General features: G+C 37.6%; 1 protein-coding gene across 1 annotated transcript in view; it reads left to right on the top strand.

Annotated features, from left to right (window-relative positions):
- LOC126297773 (guanine nucleotide-binding protein G(i) subunit alpha) overlaps window positions 1-6,518 on the top strand; it is a 30,918-nt gene extending 24,400 nt beyond the window's left edge. The window contains exon 7 of the mRNA XM_049988948.1: window positions 4,559-6,518. The gene's annotated coding sequence lies outside the window, so the exon portion shown is untranslated. The remainder of the gene's footprint in view (window positions 1-4,558) is intronic.
- The last annotated feature ends 16,759 nt before the right edge of the window (window positions 6,519-23,277 follow it).

A 23,277-nucleotide genomic window follows, 5' to 3' on the forward strand; every position in this document is an offset into this window, starting at 1 on the left:
GTGCTGATATGAAACTTCCTGGCAGATTAAAACTGTGTGCCGGACCTTGCCTCGAACTTGGGACCTTTGCCTTTCGCGGGCAAATGCTCTACCAACTGAGCTACCCAAGCACGACTCGCGCCCTGTTCTCACAGCTTTACTTCTGCCAGTACCTTGTCTCCTATCTTCCAAACTTTACAGAAGCTGTCCTTTCGGGATTGCTAGTTCTGCAAGGTTCACAGGAGAGCTTCTGTGAAGTTTTGAAGGTAGGAGGCGAGGTACTGGCAGAAGTAAAGCTGTGAGGGCGGGGCGTGAGTCGTGCTTGGGTAGCTCAGTTGGTAGAGCACTTGCCCGTGAAAGGCAAATGTCCAGAGTTAGTCTCTGCCCGGCACACAGTTTTAATCTGCCAGGAAGTTTCAAAAACGGCAATGAAGATAGAAATTAATTTAAATGATTTCTTTTTTAAAATTTTATTTCTCCATGTATATTGTCAAACTGTAGAAAGTCAACGAATGGTGTAAGTTTAGGGTAGATGTAGTGTCAATTTTTTAAGCAGATACTTTATGTCAAGAAAAGTTTGTAATTTTGTTTAGTTATGATATGTTAAAAATAAATTTTTCTGAAGTATCTTAAAAAAAGGAGGTTGTCTTATATTCAGGGTCATCATATAAGCAGATAAATACGGTAAATACTGACTGAAAAGCAATGCCGTGCCTGTGTAATTATGTATCAGTTACACATTTTGTTTCTCACCATTAATGTTGTTTCGTTAAGTGTAAATGATGGGAAATTTAAATTATAAAAGTAGGCTCTGAACATCTAGAACTTGAATGCAGTGCTTCATATTCCTTGGTACAGTGGGTGGAGATAATACGTTTGGAATGGTGATAGTAATGTGCCTGTTTCAGAGAGTTGTAATATTGCAAAATACTCATCAAAATGCAGTTACCAACCTCAAGTCTGGTTCAGGTTCATTTATGCTGTCTTCATGATCAGGACTCGGGGCCAAATCATCCTAATCCTCATTATTTCACAGCCTCAACACCTTCTCACCCATCAGTTTCACTTGATCCCCCTCAACCCAATGTGCCACCTTCCTGGATGCTAACTTCCACCTTCCTGATGACTCCATGTACACCTCTATCCACATTAACCCCACTAACCACCAACAATAGTTGCATTGACGGCTGCAATTCCTTCCACACAAAAAATCCCACCGCACAACCTGACCTCCCTTGGATGATGTATCTGCAGTGGGAAGAACCCCTTGCCCAATATGCTGAAGGTCTCATGAAGTCCTTCACAGACCATCTAAGTTCAGTCCTCAGGCATATTTCCCCTGCCATATTCTCGCACACCCCTATTCTTCCCACCACCCCCAAGAATCCGCTACGAACTAGGAGCTTGTCACTCAGATATCACCCTGGACCAGAAAGAAAACTAATCCAGAAATGTATGACTATCTCTTCAACACAACTTACAGGTTTATTGTTTGATGTGACTGAGAATTACTTAATTTCTTACGTAAACCAGTCTCTGCTGATATCTTGCAGTATGTCCTATTTTACACACGTATCCTTGTTACTGACTGAGTGTGAAATTAACATTTTTTATTTCTTTTTATTTTACACATTTAGTTTTGTAGAACCAAATTGAAGAGCAAATATCAAAGGTAATGGAACATTTCAGTGCATGAAATCACAACATAAAAGTAATAACAGATAAAATAAAATGTTCATAAACCCAAGAAAGACAAGCCATAAGTTTATGTAAACACAATCAACAATATAACACAGGAATCAGCCTAATTTTTCAAGGAACTCCTTTACAGAATAGGAGCGACCCAAGAGGAAACTCTTCGTTTTTGATTTAAAAGCACATGGATTACTGCTAAGATCTTTGAATTCTTGTGGTAGCTTATTGAAAATGATTGCGTAGTATACTGTACACTGTTATAACCAGGAATAACACAATAGCCTCTTCAGTCTGGTTTATTAAATCACAAATCACTTTTTAACAATTACGTTAGCCAAGCGTCTACCCAGGCTCACACTCAGAAGTAATACATAATTAAAGTTTGGTTATACCAATGTCCAAATGTGCATGGTGGGGTGCACATCCCGTAATTATTCCCAAGTCCGGTGAAGTTCAGTCTCTCCAAGTGAAGTCGCAAGATTTCCGCCGAGCAGCCAGGCAACCTCGAATGGTGCGGCGAGTCATCCACAAGCAGCTGGAACATGGTGTACTGCACTTCTGATGAGAACTATTGTTTGTGGCAGCGGCTGGGTTTATATAAGGCTTGCTAGTTAATGGAGCCGTCGGCTGGGGTCGCTGTTTTCCAGGGAAAACCAATTGCAATGTTTCCTGGCATAGCCAATTGCTGCGTGCTGACAAATGCGTGTGCACGAAGGCGGCCAGCGATGGTAGCCGCGAACCGCCCGGAGAAGTGCGGCCCGCGATGTTTTTCTTGGCCACGTAAGGGAGTGTGCGTGTGAAGACGGCCAGCGATGGTAGCAGCGGGCCGCCTGGAGAAGTGCGCCCAACTATGTATTTGGCGGCCGCATACTGAAGCGTGATGTTCGGTGTTTGTTAGAAGTGGTGTATACCACACGCACCTTTCTGCACAAGTGTCAAGGAAGTGCAGTCCAAAGGCAGTTTGGATACCTGCCTAGTATTAACATAATGAAACCTGCTAATTCTTAGGAAGAAGTTGTTAGAGAGAGAGAGAGAGAGAGAGAGAGAGAGAGAGAGAGAGAGAGAGAGAGAGAGAGAGAGAGAGAGAGATGAGGGGGGGGGGAGTGGGCAATTTCAGACTACCCAGACTAATGTACAGGGCTGGATAAGAGTTTCGCTAGCTTACACCACTTACTGCTCAAATCGCCCGTTTCTGGGCCAAAAATATCCTTTGAGAATGGGAATACTATACGTCATAAGCTAATGAAAATAAGCAGAGTAGACTACTTTTCGTGTCGAACTATCACTTATTTCAGGTACTGTTTGAGTAGTAAAAATGGCAGCATTTAGTCTTTAAACAAGATCCTAAATGTTGGCTTTCTACATATTTTGCTATCTATCTGAATACCTAGAAATTTGAACTGTTCAGTTACACTAATCATATGCACATTCTGTGAAATTAAAATGTCAGGTTTGTTGAACTGTGTGTTAGAAACTGAGTCTTACTATGATTTAGCATTAGCTTTATTTTCTACAAACTATGAACTTAGGTCATGAACTACACTATTTGAAACAGAGCCAACATTTCAGATAACATCCTTTACTACAAAACTAGTGTCATCAGCAAACAGAAGTATATTAGAATTGCCTGTAATACTAGAGGGCATATCATTTATATAAATAAGGAATAGGAGTGGCCTCAGCTCTGAGCTCTGGGGCACTCCCCATTTGACCGTGCCCTCCCAGATCCCACACCATAGCCATTCTCAACACTGTGGATAATGACCTTTTGCTGTTTGTTGTTGAAGTAAAAGGTGAACCAATTGTGAAGTACTCCCCGTATTCAATAATGGTCCAACTTATGGAGCAATATTTTGCAATAAACACAATTAAACGCCGTATTACATCAAAAAACATACCTTGCATTTGAAACCTTTTGTTTAATCCATCCAGTACCTCAGAGAGAAAAGAGAATATAGCATTTTCAGTTGTTAAACCACTTCTAAAACTGTGAATTTGAAAGAAAATGATGTGAAATGAATGATATATTATCCTTACATACACAGCCTTTTCAATAATTTTAGGAAACACTAATGGCATAGAAATAGGTCTAAAATTGTTGAAATTATCCATTTTTCCCTTTTTATAGTGTGGCTTTACTACTGAGTGCTTTAATCATTCAGGAAGGGACCATTCTTAAAGGAAAAATTACAAATATGCAAGTTGTATTGCCTTTTATTCCTAGGTGCCAAACGGTAATTTTATTGGTTGTGCACCTTCTTAAAATACCTTTCAAATCAGTTGACAGTTCATTACCATTTTTATGCCAAAATCTCTTTGAAGCATAGAATTTCATAAAAAAAAAAAGAATTCAGCCTGTAGGCTGTATTCATTCAAAAGAGAATTGTCAATGGGCTAAAAATACTGATTTTGGGCTTCTCTGTCAGCTTCCTGTCACACTCGTGAAGTATTTTACAATGATATCCACATGTGAAAGTGCACAATGTAGTCATCCATGAGTGTTGGATGAGCGGATGTGTATGCACGTATGCATGTATGAAGGATTTGTCTGAAAGCTTCTCAGTTATTTTATTTGGAGTGTTGACGCAACAGTAAAATGTTAAATTACGAGACTAACGTTTTGCAACTGGTAAAAAAAATGTGGTTAATGTGGGATTTTGGTACAAGGTCATAGTGAGCAGCAGTAAAGTAAGTCTGCTACAGATTAATGTTATGCTTATTCTGACACTCTTACTGAAGAAATGGTTCATTATTTATGTAATTTTTAACCATCATGCTGCTGCTGTTTTAATGTCAAGTTTTTTTTTTTAACTTTGTAGATTTTGTTTTGGTCTAATGTGTAGCAGGTACTAATTAATGATGACTTATTTCTGTTTGATTGCAGGTAGGAACATCATTGCCCAACCTCTGCTGGATACTTTGCACAATTTTCTTCACATGCTTAATATGAGGTTACATATACAATCAGAACATCCAAGACATGATGATGTAACAGTTAAGTTCTATCTGCTTACAACTTTGTGTGTATACACTGTTAAGTTTCCTCAAAGCAGCTGCATAATAGTTTGTAAGTGACAGAAATGACATTGCTGATTCATTTTTTGGAAAAAGAATCAGTATTGTCAGTGCATTTATTTACATGTAACATTCTAGTGAGTTACTTGAAGTTAGTTAAATGGGTTGTACTGAAATGTTCACCCAAAAGATGAGATGTGTTGACAGAGTGTATTTTCATAAACTTTATTTTTTGCCTTGAAGGTGAATTTATGACATGATTGTATAACTGTGAAGTATTTTCTGCATTTATTTTACTGTGAGAAATACGCTTTTATCATACATAGGTGTCAAAAATGTATACTTGGGTGTTTTATGAAGAAACCAGCTGTGATAGCTGCATATGATGTCTGAGAGCTGTTTTGCTCTGAATCTCGTGTATAATGTAACTTTTTCCAGAAATATTTTCATGTATCTCAAAAATGTAGTCAGTTTTGGAATGACTTTCACATATATGTTGTTAATGTACATTAACAGAAACTCTGTTTTGCAAAATTTGTCAGACATATCAATTTGCTCTGTGCGTGTGTGTGTGTGTGTGTGTGTGTGTGTGTGTGTGTGTGTGTGTGTGTGTTTGTATTTTGGCACCATTTTGTATAAACTTAGAGGTCAGATATGAGAAAGAAACAAAGATCTTATTGCTGTTGGACTGTGTATTTAGTTTTATTCTGCACTTCTTAAATGCACATTACATGTTTATTTTTTGGTAAATGTGTAGATTGATATTGGTTATTTTTTAAAAGATTTAGGTTTGTAATATTTGTTACGGTATGAAATTTTAATGATGGAGGTTTTATGTGCTCAGAGTATGTTGTAGGCAAAGCTCTGTAAGAACAGTGGAATCTTTGATGGATATAGGCACTTATTATCCAGATCTGGTAACAAATACAATATTAAAATCTGATGTGTTATGAGTAGCTATGGTTGTTCATTTTCCAAGAGGAATGGTATTAGTAAAGGTTATGGAAACTAGACATTTGTGAAATAAGTGAATGCATGGTGCTTACAAACACAGATGATGACTGTTGGTTGAGTCCACTTGCCCATGATAATTGCATTTTTTTTGTTATGAGAATTTTTTGTTTATATGACTGCGTCTCAGGCTATAACAATTTTTATACTAATATTTTTAACTTAAGGTCTTTCTCCCATATAACTTATTTTCTTACTCTAGGCTTAATGACTTGCCTTTGTTACCTGTTATTTTCTATAAACAAATTGGGCATATTTTTAAAATGAGTAGTATTTGCTACATTTTTTACTCAAATATTTTTAAAATTAACCTTGAATTTAAAATTGGCTACTGCCAGTACTTCCATGAAAAATGTTTATAACAACATTGTGTGTAATTTGCTTTTGAGCTGTGATGCAGCTGTTCAGAAATTTCATATTTCCCCAGATCCTCTTAAATTAGGAAAGCGCAATGCTGAGGTTAGGCCTTTTTTGAAATTATGGTCCAGGTTTTTATGTCAGATTTTTTTATTTGCGAATACAAAACTCTTCCAGTAAAAGGTTTCATAATCATTGGGCCTTAGCTTTTTATAGCATTGTAAAGTACTCTTTTGTATAATGTGTACATACAGAACAATCGTGAATCTGTCTTTATGGCATATCACACTTCGTGTTATGCTTCATAAATTACAGAGGTGTATGGTGCATTTTGATCTTATGTAAACTGCATACAAATCCTCATAGTCTTTTGTATTTGGCTGATAAAGGATTGTAAGGAGCAAAAGTTGTACCGATATAAAACTGCAGAATTTCTGTAATAAAGTATTATTTATGTAGAATTTTACTGGTTACCTGCATCCTGTCTTCCCCATTAGTATTAGAATTGTTGTGTTTACAACTGTTGTTTGAATTTCAAAATCTTGAAATCTTTTATTTCCCTCAGTGGTGCAGCACCAAGATATGGCAGTATTAATTTTTATATTGCTGGTTTTTGGGCTAGTTTTATTTTATTAGCATGGAAAGAAAAGTAGTGCAATAGGTGTCCATTACTGATGATGTTTTATTAAAAGTAATGTTCCCAGAGTGAATTTTCACCGTGCACTAGAGTTTGGACAGATATGAAACTTTCCGGCAAACTAAAACTGTACGGACAGGAACTCAAACCTAAGATCTTTGCCTTTCTTGGGCAAGTGCTGTACCAACTGAGCTGTGCAAGCACAAATCATGACCCACCCCCACTGCCCTACTTCTGCCATTACCTGATTTCCTGCCTTCCAAACTTCATAGAAGTCTTCGTATTTTGTGGGACTAGCAGTTCTAGAAGAAAGGATATTGTGGAGACCTGGTTGAGTCAAGTGCTGTACTGACTGAGCTAGCCATGTATTACACAGGACATGCCCTAACCACTGCAGAGTGAAAATTTATTGTGGGAACAATCCTCAGGCTTTGGCAAAGCCATGTGTCTGCAATATTCTTTGTACCAGGAGCACTAGTCATATAAGGTATGCAGGAGAACATCTGTGAAGTTTGAAGGAAGAAGATAGGGCTGTGAGGGCAGGTTGAGAGTTGTGCTTGGATAGCTCAGTCTGTACAGTATCATGAAAGGCAAAGGTCCCATGTTAGAGTCCCACCCCAGCAAACAGTTTTAATCTGGCAGGAAATTCCGGAAGTTACTTTATCTGTAGAAGTAGCAGGAGTTTGCAGATTGGTATGTGTAGGATATCTGTGAATGAATGTTCCCTCAGTCAGCTGGAATTTCTCTGTGCCCAGCAATTGTATTCCAGTACATTTTAAACTAAGATTCGTCATTTAGTGGTCTACTTCTCTAGGAGAGTGCTCAGTATCTGTCCTGCATTGAATTCAGTTTAAATCTCTTTACTGCCCAGGATTTTTCCTTAGTTGTGACAACTGAGGAACAGTACCTTTTAAGAGTAAACATTAATGGCAATTACTGAGCAGGGTGGTAACTACAGATCTTCATAACTGCCGACTTGTGATATCTTGCACAGAAAGTGCACCAGTGACCAGCTTACCTGGCATAGTTTCCTGAGCTTAATTGGTTAGGTATTTTTTAAAATTTTATTATTAAGTTAGTCAATTAGCGCCTTAAACACCGAAGCCAATTGCACCACATCATGTAGCTGTAAAGAGTCTATAGAAGAGGAAGGGTCCCTCCAGCAAAGATTTTCTATATCAATAAGCAATAAATATGAAATTTTTATAAGAATCACTAGATTGTGGATGGCTAATTTGTGATAAATGCTTTAGGCAGTCAGTTATTTAAATGTGCAAATGGAATTTTTGAGATAGCTGAGGAGTAGAGATGGGAGTAAGCCACGTATACTGCTTCTCTCTCAACTGTGGTATCTCAGAATTACTTAACATTCTCAGTGGTTTTCATTGGGAGTAAAATGTAGTGTGTTATCCATTCTTGAAAAACTGAAGCAAATCGTGAAACTTAATGTGTTTTCTCGTACTGTGGGATTACAGTTTGGGAGGGTGGTGGTCCAAATGCAGAATATGTTGCCAGGAAATTTTTTCTGTTATCTGTAGGTACTGTGGAAACACTAAAATGAGCTTGAGAATCGTGGAATAAAATCAGTAAAAACTTAAAAGATCCTATACAACATAGATTTTAGTGGCATCACATGTACTGGCTTTGGTAAGATTATTAATTATTCCAGTGCTAAATGGTGACAGCACTTAGTAGTGTGGAAGAGTAACTGCCTTCTGCTGCAAATATAAGCAGTTGTATAACAACAATTCTTGAAATTAACTATCCTAAATGTCAAACTGAATGTTGTACATACTTATCTTGTATGATCAAATGTTTGAGTCCCATCATCACGTGTCCAGTATATAAAAATGAAGATTTGTTTGCTTGTTGTACATGTGTTCGTATAGCATTCATGCAATTCTGACGAAACTTTGGTAAGCTGTTTTTTGTCGTCGTCGTGCACACCTACAGAGGGCTTTGTGGGGGTAAGAACCACCTACCACCCATAAGGATAGGGTGAAGATGGGGTGACTTAGATGTTTAACTCGGAGAGGCACAGAGCAGCAGTTTGTGGAGGATGAAAAAGCAAAAATATTGTACATGTATATCCCAAAGCACTTGAATAAACTTTTCAAATTTATTTAAATTCACAAAAAAACATTGTTTTTCACCTGTTTTGTACATGTAAATATGTCCGTTCGTACATGTGTACCAGCTTTGTATAAAAATGTGGGGCTAATATACCCTAATTGATCCTATGGATGGCGTTGGGAGACTGAAGATGTGACACACACAAATAATATATATTTGGTAGTGATGTATGTTAACCTGTTGACTGCTGGGGATGTGTTAACTCGTCGTGCATCGCCGTTCCCTTGGCACCCCTGACTTGTATAAATGCGGCCCTCAGGTCTTCCCTACAGCACTAAGGACGTGTTGACACTTCCAGTGCAACCGGCCTTTGCACCGCTAGGGATGAGTTTAGATGCGATGAATCTCAGCTACCTGAGCGCTACAGACATGCAAACACGCAGAGCTGCCTTCTGCCCTGCTGTTCCAGTAGCTGTTCACTGGTCTGACTGCATAGTTCGAGAGTGCATATATGTTTATTGCTGTATTCCTTCTTTGCAGATTTCGAGTTTGATTCCTGTGTTTTCGTCAGTTATCTTGTTTTCTACATGGTAAATGTCACATAGTGGTTACACAGATAAAGAAATCCTGGATATGCTCACAAAGAGCGACAGTGAGTGAGAATTATCTGATGTTACTAGCGGTGTCGAGTCTTCAACAGAATCTTGAAGCTGTACTCCTCAGCCCTTTACATCAGAGAGGAGAACAAGAATTACAGACAGCTGTTCCTATGAATCCAAGGAATCAGAAAGGAACAGTGAAATGGTTTGGAAAAGAGCGCACTTAAGTGACACATTTGACTGGAAAGAAACAAATTTCCAGCTGTTAAATCAGTACTTTGATGACTCGAATGCAGGACACAAATGTCAGTTAGATACTGACCCAAGCATTCTTTCATTTTTTGTGATATTTGTGTGTCAAGAACTGTTGCAATTTAGTGCAGATGAAACATCATTTTTACGTTTACACCAGAAGAAATATTACAGAATCCCTGAATTCTCGACTGTCAGTAGAAAAACACTGGATCTGAGGGAATGTATTGTTTTGTTGCTATCTGCAGCTACTGTTGAATTAAAACTGCTCTAACCACAGCTGCAGTGTTAGCCTATCTGGATTTATTCTTTCAACAGATGCATCCAATTTTTCCATAGGTGCAATCTTGTCTCAAAAAGTTGATGGTCATGAACATCCAATCTCATTTGCTTCCAGACAATTAAACAAAGCAGAATGTAATTATACTACTATTGAGAAGGAGCTTTGTGCTTTGGTTTTTGGTATAACACACAACAGATGTTTCTTAAAAGGAAGAGAATTTACAGTTGTTACAGATCATGCCACACTTAAATGGTTATTGAGCTTAAAGGATCCAAGTTCCAGATTAGCAAGATGGGCATTAAGACTGAGTGAGTACCAGCTTATTCACCGACCTGGTAAACAACATGTGAATGCTGATGCAATGAGTCGAAAAGTCAGTGCTTGTTTTACAATAAGTTGAGAAGAAGAGTTAAAGGCAGCTCAAGAAGAAGATCCACAATGCAAATTATGGAAAAATGATCAACATTTTGTCGAATTAAGACTAAAGATGGAAACAAATACATATTGACAATGTTTGATCATTTCTCTAGATACCTTCTCATGATACCAATACCTGATCAGAACGCTGAGACTATAGCTAAAGTTTTTGTAAAAGAATGGATGCTTAAGTTTGGATCACTATTAAGTATAATTACTGACGAATTTGATAAGTGAATTGCTTAAACAGACTTGGAAGTTCATGCAAATAACAGTTAAGGACTACACCAGCACACCCTGAAGGAAATTGAAGAGTCGAGCGAGTCCACAGAACAATTATTAAAATGGTTAGCCATTATGTGAGCAGCAAACATGACAATTGGAATGTCTGTTTACCGTACTTGGTAAGTTGCTACAATGCCAAAATGCAAAGCTCAACTGGCCTAAGTCCATATGAGATTGTCTACGGAAGAAGAATGCATTCACCCTTGGACTTTGCACAATTGTCTGCAGGAATCAGCAATGAACACGTAAGGGACGTAGCACACAAGCTAAAGGAATCATGGAGGGGAGGGAAACAGCGAAATCATCTATCTTTTCTTCAGCAAGCAAGACAACACGACCGCCAAGCAGCAGTGCAACAGTATCAAGGTGGAGATCTTGTGTATCTGAGCAACGTGGTGTTAAAGAAGAGACAAGTCAAAAAGTTTAAGAAGTCTTGGAAGGGACCATATCCATTCCTGGAGGTGGTGTCCCCAGTCACTCTTAAGCTTCAACTGCCCTTTCATTCAATTGTCATTAATGTCAATCGTGTAAAGCCATTTCTGGGTAGATTTCCTGTAGTATCGCAAGATGACGAGGACTGACCGAGAGGCAGACCTGCTGTTCTCAAACCCAGGAAGTGAGAATTGCGAGGTCACAGTCCAGACTTTGAGGCCGAGACATCGCCACATTCTGAGCAATCCTGTTCTAGACACCCCTACAATCTGTGTAAACATGTGTAGTTTGTGAGAGTGCAATGCGTATGTTTGTTTAAGCAATGTGCTTATGTGAATGTGTTGTGAAAATTTAGTATTAAAGCTATTGCACGAGTGCACAAGTGAAACTATACCTTTTATTCCACAGGTTACCACAGGAAACTAATTTATTTTATGTTCATTGTTTACTCTAGTATTTAGAAGTAATTAACCATGTTCATTTTTATTCTAATGTTTGCTGTGATAGCGTATTCTACTAATGCTGTAGTAATAGTACCACAGAATACAGGTGTTTTGTTTGAACCATGATCAGACATGGTAGTTTCAACAAGTAATGCAAAACTTGTCCTCAAGTACAATTTGAGTGAAACCCAGCAACAGTTCAATTCTGTAAAGAAGCAAATTAATCTAATTCATTCTCTTAAGGGTAATGATACAATTTTGGAAATCGGTACATCTTGGTATAATAACTGAATCATAGCCAAAATGCAGGTAAAGTCAGCATTTGCTAATTATGAACAAGAGATTTACTGTTTTTTTAAAGCTTTTGCCACGCAAAACTTGAATTAGTCGTAAACATGCCTGGTTTGATTTTGGAGGGAGTATCCTTCGTACTGTATTTGGTCTACTGGAAGTTAAAGGCAAAATATTAGCTCTTGAACAACAGTCCAGTACAGATTCAACTAACCTCTATAATGTATCACATTAAAGACTATGAAAAGAACAATTACTAACCACACAGTTTTCGCTGAACAGATTGTAAAGCAATTTGTCTTACATTTCCACATAATTCGTAATGAAACGAATGCAAATATCCAAGAACTATTCCAAGGATTAATACTGTGAGTGCACACTTAGATTTAAACACACTGTTGTTAAGGATTACTGATAGAGTATCAATTGCTAGAATTGATGCCCTTAACTTAAGAACAGCCTTAGAAAGTAGTTCAAATAATTGTTTGAGCAGTGTACTACCACATCCAGAACAATTTTTACAGATCCTACTATCAGTTGAACGAAATCTAGATGAAAGATATACCATGATTTACCCTGTTAACTCTTACAGTTTATATGCTTACTACAAGTTAACCACCACTCTCTCTTTAATGATTGAAGATGAATTAACTGTTATTGTTTCTATACCCATTGCTAGATCAAAGCATAATTTTGAAATGTATAAGATTTATACTTACCCTGTGAAATGTAAAGCACGTACTGAATGATTACCTACTGACCAGCAAGGATTGAAGATGTTTTGTGTCCCTAAATGAGAATGATTTGCATATGTGTAAACATAGCCATAAGTTAATTTGCTCTTAATGGGAAGTATTCTTATATAGTAGAGTGTACAGCTGTGAGAAAGAATTGTATATGAATCATCCCCCAAGAGGCGATTGCCCTAGAATTTTAACACATCCTTATCATCCATTTCTTAAATGATGTTATGAAGGTATAATTTTCTCATTTAACTCCACCCTTGATGTCACATTTACATGTAAAAATTATGATACACCTGAGCTACCCTTTACACTCAAATTGAATAATAGTGGATTAATCTAACTAATAATTAATGTAACTAATAAAACCAGCACAACGTGTTACCTTATGTAAAATTTTTGAGGAAACTTTTCATTCATTTCAACAATCTATAAAATATATACTCAGTATTCCTAGAAAGAATTTACTTTTATAAAAATAGTAAAGGGAAATTGATGTATTGAGTAATGTGATTTATTCTGAGTGGCACACACACAATAAACAAATCTTACAAGCATTGTGTTGCCACTCATCTGTTGGGTACCACTGTCAACTTGAATCCAACAATGTTTCTGCTGTATGCACAAATAAAGATCAGTTTATCACAAATATTTGAGGTGCCCTGGTCCTGCAAAAGTATCTCTCAGAGGAATCCAGGAATACTCATATAAATGGGCCCTAACAGTACACTACAAAAACTAACAATATTGATTTATGAGATTAGGAAATTAATGAGTTGGACTTGATATACTTGAAACAGACAGACACTGAGAGTTTCGAAGGGAATGTTAAAGTAACAACTGATTTTAAGTGGAAGCATTACAATAAAAAATGAATGAGGTAACTTCGAGAGGAGAGGCAGCATAGTTCAGGCAGCAGAGGAACTACGAGACAAAAAGACGTGGTCCAGTACAAATTCTTGGACAACGCATGAGAGATTAATAGTAATTGATGAAAGATGAGAACAAAAATACAGCAAAAAATAAGCAAATAGAATACAGCCATGAAAAGTGAGATTGACAGAAATTGCAAAATAGCAAATCAAGAATTTCTACATGAAAAATGCAAAGTTGAAGAGTGTGGATAACTATATGAAAGATAGATCATCATGGATACCACTCTTGGAAAAATCATAGAAACCTTTAGAGACTAGAGGAGCAGCTGTATGATTATAAAGAACTCAGGCAGCAAGCTAGTGAAAAGAAAAGAAAAGTCTGAAAGGTGGAAGGAATATGTAAAGGAAAGAAACTTGAAGAAAATATTATAGAACAGGAAGGATCAGTGGATGAAGATGAGATGGGTGATACTTTTTCCTACAAAACTTTGTCATTTCAGTTTCCTAACCATTTCCATGATACAATTTGTCTTTCTGTAGTCTCCCATCATACAGTATACCTGGCTGCCCTGTGTTGTAATACTATGTGCTTTGACAGGTATCTTTGTTGGGGATGTCATATCCCTGCAGCATACTCCAACTGGGGTCTTACAAGGGGGCATGTAGTTTTTCTCCTTTGTACCCATGCTTGCACACTTCAGAACTGTCATTAAGGTGTGCAGAGTCTTGTATGCCTTGCTTACTGCCTTATCTATGTGTGGGGCCCATTGTAGATTCCCAGTATTCAGGATGTCAACTGTATGGTACTTGTTTCCATCACTGAATGCCATTTTATTACTATTTTCTTTTCCCGTGAGACATCATACCTGCCTGCCCAGCTGCTACACTACTTACAATTTCATTCAGATTGTTTGTCTTTACCTCAAACATCCCACCCTCTCTTTAAATTACCATTACTTATTTTAATTACATATACAAATTCAACATTTGTCTGGAGCTCAAATTTTCTGCACTGCTTCTCCTGTCCTTCAGTCCGTCCCCCAAGTTCATGTTCTACACTCTCTACTTTGGCTACCGGTTCCTTTTCTATGTTGTCCACTTGACTTGATAACCACTTCTACAGTTTTCTCACGAGTTTCTAATTTATTTTCAATTTCATCAGATCTGCCCTCCAATTGATCAAATATGTTATTTATCCCTAAGTTCAGATTTTAAAATGTCAGTTTCAGACTTCATATCTTTAAATTTTGAATTGATACTTTGACCAATTCCTGACTTTATATTTTCAGTTTTTGAATTGAAATCTTCAAATTTTGCACCAAACTTTTAACAAGTTTGGCACTGAATGCATTGAACAATTGAGTAAGTTCACTTCCTGGAACCTAACCCATTTCCTTTGGCATGCTCGGGGTGCTTGCATTACTCCCCTCATCCTCTGAATGACCCCCACTTAAAGATTTCTCTATCTTAGCAGTTCCCAACCTTTCTTTCACCAGGGACCACTTTGGTTTCTTTGTTGTTAGCAGGTATCACAAGGTTCAAGAAAAATAAACTGTGTAAATCTAAAAATAAATTTTAATTGAAACTGTTAACATAATTCAAAAGCAACATGCATTAACAGTTCTATTATAATATAAAACACAACATTTTTAGTAGAAAATTGAATTCAGTTTGCATCACTGTGATTTTTGAGCTTCCATTTTCAGTGCAAGTTAGGTAATCCCGGGGCTAATATTATTGCTCAAAACTACACACACATCATCACTTACTTTCAGTTGATTTCTGGACATGTTTTCAATTACCAGCAAAGCAGAAAACACTTGTTTGTGGAAATAAATTGTGGAGAACACAGAAGATACTGCAAGGCAATTTCTCAAATTTTAGTGTATGAAACTGCTTTTTTACACCAAAACTGTCCAAGAAAATCAGATTCAGTTGCGTCATAGTTTCTATTGTCTTGGAACTGAATGAGCTCTTCCTAGATTTCTTACGCATCTTTTCTAGCACTAGTGCTGAAAGGGCTGCGAATCAGTTTTTGGTCAACATAAGCTTTTGTTTTGTTATATTGTGTGCAGTAATGATTGAATTCAGCAGTCAATATTTGAAGGTGACCCTATGTTCTCTTGTATGTTTTCCTAATCATATAATACTTTTTATCAATTAGTGCTTTTAATATCACAGCTGCAGAATAAGTGTTTTTTGCCAGTTTTACCTATCCATAGCTAAAGCTGGCAAATAGAGGCACGAAGCTTATCTTCAAAGATAAATATATTAGCAACACCTTCTAAATGTATGTTTCCAGAACCTTGAAAATGCAAGTTCAACTTATTCAAGTGTGTGAAGATATCCACAAGATAAGCGAAATATACCTGATGTCAGATCAGAAAGCAGCTCTAGTAAGTTTTAATTTTTTCTCAGCAACTCAACCTGTCTTCTGAGTTTGTGCAATCTTCCCAGCATGTTACCTTTTGACAGCCAATGAACTTGGTGAAAGAGAAAGCTCTCATGGTCAGTGTCCATTTCAGTGCACAATTTTTTAAAAAGGCGTGGATTTAAGGCACTGGTTTTGATAACATTTTTAACATTTATGGAAAATTGGATTGTTTTGTTAAGGCATTCAGCTATAGTCTTGGAAGCTAACATGTGGAGATGTATGATACAATGCGTTGCTAATGCCAAAGGATTCTTCTGTTATATTAATGTTGTTAGATGAGCGTGTGGTCCTAACATAGCTGGAGCATGATCTGTACAGAATCCCACAAGTTTCTCCCACGTACACTGATGTGACAAAAGTACTGGGCTATCTCCTATCTCCTAAAATCATCTTGGACCTCCTATTTCACAGCATAGTGCAGCAACTCAACATTGCAGGCACTCGACAAGCCTTTAGAAGTCCTCTGCAGAAATACTGAGCCATGCTCCCTCTACAGCTATTCATAATTGCAAAAGTGTTGCTGGTGCAGGATTTTGTATACGAACTGACCTCTCAATTATGTCCCATAAATGTTCAATGGGGTTCATGTTGAACAATGTCGGTGGCCAAATCATTCATTCACATTGTCCAAAATGTTCATCAAACCACTTGCGAACAGTTGTCCAGTGACACAGCTTACTACCATCCACAATAATTCCATTGTTGTTTGGGTAAAACAGCCCACACCATTATGGAATCACCAATACTTGCAAAGTGCCTTGTTGACAACTTGGGTCCATGGCATTATGGGGTTTGTGCCACACTCGGATCCCACCATCAGTTCTTACCAAGTGAAATTGGGACTCATCTGACCAGGCCACAGCTTTTCAGCTGTCTAGGGTCCAACCAACATGGTAATGAGCCCAGGAGAATTGCTACAGGCGATGTGCTGTCAGAAAAGGTATTCACATTGTTCATCTGCTGCCACAACCCATTAATGCCAAATTTCACTGCACTGTCCTAACACAAATGTTCATTGCATGCCCCACATTTATTTTTGCAGTTATTTCAATCAGTGTTGCTTGTCTGTTAGCACTGACAACTCTACAAAAAATGCCACTGCTTTCGGTTGTTAAGGGAAGACCACTGGCCACTGTGTTGTACACAGTGAGAAGTAATATCTGAAATTTAGTATTCTTGGCACACTCTTGACACTGGGGATCTTGGAATATTGAATTCCCTAATGATATGTGAAATGGAATATCTATGTGTCTAGCTCCAAATACCATTCTGTGTTCAGTCTCTGTTGATTCCTGTTATGCAGCATGATCTGTTGGAAACCTTTTCATGTGGATTACCTGGGCACAAATTACAGTTCTGCCAATGCACTGCCCTTTCACACCTCATGTATGTGATACTACTGCCATCTGTATATGTGCATATTGTTGTCCCATAACCTTTGTCACCTCAGTGGTATGTTATCACTCTGAAAATATTGTTATTAGTTTCATGGTGTCCGTAAATTTTGATGATCTTCTCAGTTTTCATGAAATCAATCATTGTTATTTGATTATGCTGTCATCTAAAAAGGAGACAAGCATGAGTAACTGATGATAATTAGAAATGTCACAGTGTAAAGTGAAGCATGATCAATTTTTTAACTCTTAAAACAAGTTGTTCCTTGATATCATTTGACATTAGTTCAATTCAAGCTTTTACTGTGTTGTTCAGTAAAGGCATTCCTTAATTTTTTGCTTCTAACTCAAAAACGTGATGAGCATTTCTCCTATTTTGTGAGGATTTTTTGATTATACTAACAATTTCTGTGTTTCAAACACTGCTACTAATTACATATTATTTTATGTGTGTGGTGTCTGTTCTTTCAGGCATGTCCAAAAGAACAGATACCACACCTAAAATGTGTACATGTATGCACCTTGACAGTGAAATGATGTCTTCTGTGCAGATGCACTCACCTGTCTGAACCCTTGCAGGACACAGGTGAATAGCTGCAAGCAAATAATTGATAATGGATGAATGGCACTACATCTGTAGTTTGCAGCATGTGGGAATTTGAGCTGGATGGGAGGTATGCTCAACTTGCTGAGGTGGTTAAGGCAACTGTTCTAGAGAAGTGGAGCATCCAAGTTTGACTCCTAGTCCAGCACAAATTTTCACATGTTGTTGTTGTATTTAATGCAATGCCTATATGCAGATCTTTGAGGCTACTGACGTTTTCTCCAATGATGCAGATTTTGTACCCTAGGCCTGAGTTTTCTTTCTTCAGATTCTCTAATGCCCTTCAAAGAATTGTAGTTGTTGGTTAGAGAAATTAGTATGGACCACTTCTAAGTGTCCTTTAATTTTGCTGGTTTCAAGGAATTGTTTGTGAGAATGGTTGCTCATATAACATAATATGGTTTTCTTTATCCATTACTTTTCATCAAAGGAAACCCTAATTTCATGTAAGTACTGTTGTATTTGTTCTTAGCCACAATTTTCTGAAAATCAAACAGAAATGCCATCAAATATAGGCACAACGAGGAAAAGCATAAAAATAATGTATTTTTCATTTATAAAATGAATGGTATAATAAATAAATAAATAAATAAATAAATATACTTTTACTATCGAAATTTGTAATTGCATATCTCTATGTAATGTGATAATCTAATTAGGTAGTTAACAAAATTTACCTTTATTTTGTAATACACACATACGTAGGTATACTCACACCTATATACCCCATCCATAATAGCTAGTTTTTATTAAAAGAGTGTCATAGAAAAATGTGAACTTACATCTTTTACATAATTCATAATTGTTAACAATGTTGATGAGTAATTGTCAGGCATGCTCGCCACTACTCAATGGGCACATGTTGCTGCACTGCCCACATAACAAGCAGTTAATAATTTAAAATGAGTAAGAGGTTCAAATTTTTAATCTTTTGTGGGCCATATTTTAGCTCTGGTGGTCCATGAACTACTGGTTGTGAACTGACACTCTGATCTTATCAGCCATGGCTGATGACTGGCAATACAGTATGTAATGCAACTAATACCTGTACTTAACTTGCATCTGCCTTGATGCTGATACTGTGATGCTGACAGCAGAGGCAGTGTCACAAACTTAGGAATGCTGCAGTGTGGAGATACTGTGGTGGCGCAGAGATGACACAGTGACTCTGACGACAGCATGGAGGTATGGGATGGGCAATGAAGTTGAGGTTGCGGCATGGGCTCACATCAGTGAGGAGTGGTACAATGGCTGAAAGGCAATCAGGCAGGAGTGGCATGGTGATGATGGTAACAGAGGTGTGGCTTGGCTGTGGCATGTGAATGTGGTGGCATAGCAAAGAAAACAGCAACACTGGCATGCAGTGACGTGATCACCAGTGGCCCACTATGAGTTTAGCATGGACTAGTGGTGGCATCAACATGGCAACTCAATGAAACTCTCATGACCATGTGTTACCTACACAGACTCGGTCAGAGGCTGGAGACTGTCCAAGATGATGATGATGAATTATGTGTTACTTATGGTTGTGCATGATAATTAAGTGTTATATATGGTTGTTCAAAAGAGAGATCTGGCAGTAAATACATAAAAACTTATTATAGGTTAAGTGAACATTTTAGAGACTTTGGTACTTTAAGCCACAATATTCAGGAGCGGCAGCAGTCGAACAAGGAGGCCGACGACAGCGGAGTTTGCACTGCAGCAGTCAGCACTTTGACAGATCAATGACCAAGCAGACAGGCAATGCTTCCAATGACCAGTACAGTTTGTACATCAGCGGTCAATGCTCTTGGAACTGTCACTATAAAGAACTCATGTGCATGACATATCTGGCGATGCGGAGAAGGATGACAGGATAATGCCCGACCGTGTCAACATAGAGGTAAAATGAGGAAAGCTGGCACATGTGTTAACATTGGTCATATTTATGCCTAATGTGAGAAGTATAAGTCAATGGCCAAAGTCACTCGCCACCCTAGAAGCTTTGCGACATTGGCAAAAACACCGAATAAATACTTCCGACAAATGGGCATGAGAGGGCCTTGTGAGGGGAGAAAGAAGAGATGAAGAAACATCGCCTGGATGGACAGACCGATGGTTAGTCAGTGGATGTCATACTTCACTGCAACAACTTAACCGCTACACTGCTCGACAAAAGGTGATGTCAGTACTGCGCCATTAGGTCAATGAGAAAGATGTCATCCCAGATGTTACCAGAAAGATGTTCGCCTGGTACTTCCCTAGCTAGTGAGGACAAAGGGACTGTGGCGTCCCCAAATACGTCACCTGTAAACCTAGAGGCTGATGAACTCTGCCAGAAGACGTCAGACCTGAGGGTCACTGGTTCGATTCCGGGATGGAGAACTCCGCGCCATGCAGTAGCCGCTTGTTAATAACACAATGAGTGAATTCACAAGGAGAAGACTACGCTACCACCACAGAGGCTCATAGGCATTGTACGAGGGAATAATATACTGCCTGGTTCTCCGCTACAACACGACCCATTGCTGGAGCAGCGGTCTCTGGAATGTGCACACTACGAGCCTGCACCGCTCCATTGCTGCGAGGAATTGAGCAAGTGAAAACACAATGTATTAGTCTGTTTGTTTAAAGGGTCTTATGTATCATTAATGGACTAATAGTGGAACCACCAATGTTGCACTCACACCTCACCCACTCAGCCAAGGAAAGAGCCAGTTCCTTAGCCCACAAAGTGTCACTTTCCCTCACATCATCCTTGACAAAATAATGTCCTTTGCTTCCCTCTGTCACTGACATTTCTGATTTCATCTGTACTATTGTGAATAGTAGTGTAAGGCCATCATTCGAAGTAAATTTGTCTTCTGTGAATAAATCAACAGGAAAGTTCAAATGTGTGGAAAGCCTACATTAATACCCTGAGGGCCTAATCGTTGCCTAATTCCCTAACATTTAATTATTATATTTATTCATGTTATATACATATATATCTTTTACTGACTGCCACCAGACAATTAATTAGATGCTTATATATGGGCATAATGCAATGGTGTATAACTGAACGCTGTGTAGAGGAGCCATCTACCAGTTTTCTTGGATAGATAGCTATAGGTGGCTACCAACCCTGGATGGAAGGTAACATATAATTATTATATATGACTATTATACACCTTACATGTCATATATTACATTTTCAACATTACACAAACTGAAAAAACAATCGCTAGTTAAACATGCTCCTTTATTGTTTCTCACCAGTTCCATACTATTCTACTCAAATGTCTTCTTTACAAATAACATGCAAATTTCTCATTAAATGAACATGGACAATTAAATATTAGTATAAACTATCCAAGCAAATGCTAACTGTTTTGTGTATTTGTGGAGAACTCTGTTTCTGATACACAGCAGTAGTAATCTAAAAGTTTTGTTTATAATAAATAGGTTGTTAAATTTATCCTTAAGCCAAATATATTAATTTGTTAACAGATTTCATGCCGTAACAGTTGTTATACTGTGTGCACTGACAGTATGTTGGTGTCTGTTGTTATAGTTGTTAAATAATTTCACAAACAATTGTTAATAACTTATTTAGTAAAAGTAGTACAGACATGGTGATATTTTTCTAGGAATTTTCTTTTTCTTGTGATTTCAACATTGTTTTCAAGTTTACTGTAACTCTTGTGGACACAATTTTAGTATTTTTGGTGAATTCATATTTTAGTTTCAATACAGCCAGAATCACACCATTTTAGCATGCTATGGCCAGACGGTTTTGTAGTTCCACTTCTCTACCCTTGTCAGAAATTCCCAGCAATATCTGCTCCATCTGTGCATACTCGCATTGCCTGGCAATCACATCCCAACTTGCCATCTATATTTATTGCTCAACGGCAGACGCCACAGCGCCCTCGCTGTCAAAGCTTTCACGTTACACAATACTGTAGCCTGTTATTGGTGGCCTAGTTACAAGATGCTTACTTGAGTGTTGTGACTGGTCATGTGACAGAAGTCTTGAATAGGTAGTGTATGGTTCCTGGTATTTTGATGATTGGGTCCAGTTGGGAAAGCTTGCAGGTGAGATTTGTGCAGCCAGTGAGCCACATGTGTTTAATTGATAGTTTGTAGACAAAACTGTTTTGCTGCGCTCCTATTAGGGACTTGAGAATTTTTAAGGGTAATAGTTTGGGAGTTGGAAACTATTTGAATGGTGAATGCTATTATAGCTGTCAGTGACTGACTATTGCCACAGCGATAGGTTATTGTATATAATCTTGTATGAACATATTGAACTTTAGGAATTTTATTCAGTTTGAGTGATTTGGATGCACTGCACAGTACCTTTGGTTTACATTTGTCATGGCGTCTGGATGCTCTGCTTGCTGTGCTAGGTTAATTAATTGATTTCTTATTTCTTACTGTCTATAAATTTCAGCTTGTGTGGGGCCATTATTTGAAGTAACTTGTGTTTGGTCTGAATAAATTGATACTGAACTTTAATCTTGTTGTTGGCTACACCATTATTCTGAAGAAATCATTTCTTTCTTATCTTCTTTGTCTAATAATCCATTGGTGCAGATCAGTCATATACAAATTTAAGTTCATGTTCCCACCCTCTGGTGGTTATGTAGCAATAGATTCATTTCAGCTGATGACTGATTTCTCAGTATTTATCATTTATGAAAATCCGCAGTGAAGTTTGCACTGTTTTTCCTGCCACTCCACTTCACTAATTCCCATCATATCTAACTTCTGCTTACCCATTTCTCTTTCTAAATTCTCTCATATACCTGACTGACAAAGGGATCTAACATTGCACACTTTGACCCATAGACTGAAAGTTTTATTTCTCCTGATGACAACATCATTGAGAGTTGATGCTCTGGGTCTGTTGATAGGTTAGTTAATTGTTTTTTCATTCAGTTGGTTTTTCAGTAGAATGAAACTGGTCCCTATGGCCATGTCAGCTACACGAAAGTTTTCACTCAGTCACCAGTTTCACTCAGTTTGAGACAACCAATCAAAACAAGTTTCTATCGGTTGCAATCACTATATGAATATTTTCACTCATGCACCAGGTTTGAGTGGTTTAATTCAAAGTGAGACAACTGACTGACAAGTCTTTGTCAGTTGTAGCTGTCATATGTTTTCACTCAGTAGCCAGGTTTGAATGATTTTATTTGCAGTCTTTTAAGCCTTTACAGTTACACATGAATCATTACTAGGACTGATAACTTTTTTAGAGACAAAACAGGTATATTTCTAGATGTAAAGTATTTTAACAATGTATGTATTTACTCACTTAAATATGAATTTTCGTACTTGTGGCACTAAATATCAATTTTAGATTGGTTTTAAAAGTTTAATATCTGGTGCAGCACTGTAAATTTATGAACATACAAGTATAAATTGCAAGTATAAATGAACAACCACTTTTTAATGTGTTTTTGCTAAACATATTTCAATTACAAGAAAA

The sequence above is a fragment of the Schistocerca gregaria genome, chromosome X, assembly GCF_023897955.1.
Source record: "Schistocerca gregaria isolate iqSchGreg1 chromosome X, iqSchGreg1.2, whole genome shotgun sequence".
Taxonomy (NCBI): domain Eukaryota; kingdom Metazoa; phylum Arthropoda; class Insecta; order Orthoptera; family Acrididae; genus Schistocerca; species Schistocerca gregaria.